Source organism: Coregonus lavaretus, assembly GCF_964263955.1.
Source record: "Coregonus lavaretus genome assembly, chromosome: 15".
Classification (NCBI taxonomy): Eukaryota; Metazoa; Chordata; class Actinopteri; order Salmoniformes; family Salmonidae; genus Coregonus; species Coregonus lavaretus.
In genome coordinates, this window is record NC_140002.1 from 48,763,629 (window position 1) to 48,764,204 (window position 576).

At 41.5% G+C, this 576-nt stretch overlaps 1 protein-coding gene across 3 annotated transcripts in view; it reads right to left on the reverse strand.

The window, feature by feature from the left end:
- Positions 1-459: 459 nt before the first annotated feature.
- Positions 460-576, reverse strand: part of LOC311142548 (Krueppel-like factor 8) — an 80,260-nt gene continuing 80,143 nt past the window's right edge. For all 3 annotated transcript variants that reach the window (XM_084178225.1, XM_084178224.1, XM_084178226.1), the window contains exon 7: positions 460-576. This exon is cut by the window's right edge and continues 1,229 nt beyond it. The gene's annotated coding sequence lies outside the window, so the exon portion shown is untranslated.

Below are 576 nucleotides of genomic sequence, written 5' to 3' on the forward strand. Positions count from 1 at the left end.
AGTTGCTGATCTAGGAACAGTTTTGCCTTTTAGATCATAATGAATAAGATCATATGGAAAGGGCGGACCTGATCCTAGATCAGAAATCTTACTCTGAGACTCTTTGTAAATACAAGCCCTGATCTGGGTCTGGGTAGAAATGCTTGTAACAAAAAAGAGAGTGCCTCGTGACCTGTTGTCAGGGCGATAAGACCCCGTTTCCCGGGTAACCCTGAAGACCAAAACAAACGTGCGTTTCTAAAAACAGAGTTTCTCAGATTGACTTTGATTCATTAAGGCTCCGACGGGCAAGAGGTAACACACTGCTGCCCCAAACACACACTTCTAAAATCATCAGTTCTGATTATTTGTTCCACACACACACACACACACACACGTCCATACACACGCACAAAACACACACTCAAGCTCCCCTAGATCCCTGCGAGAGTTTCGTTTGTAATCTCAAACTTTTTTTTCTTTATGCTTTCACAGCCTCAAACACAATCTAAGGATTTGAATTAGACCAAAAAAAGAAGGGATGTTATTCTGTTAAGAGCCAATCACTGGCAAAGAGAAAAAGAAAAGAACAACAGA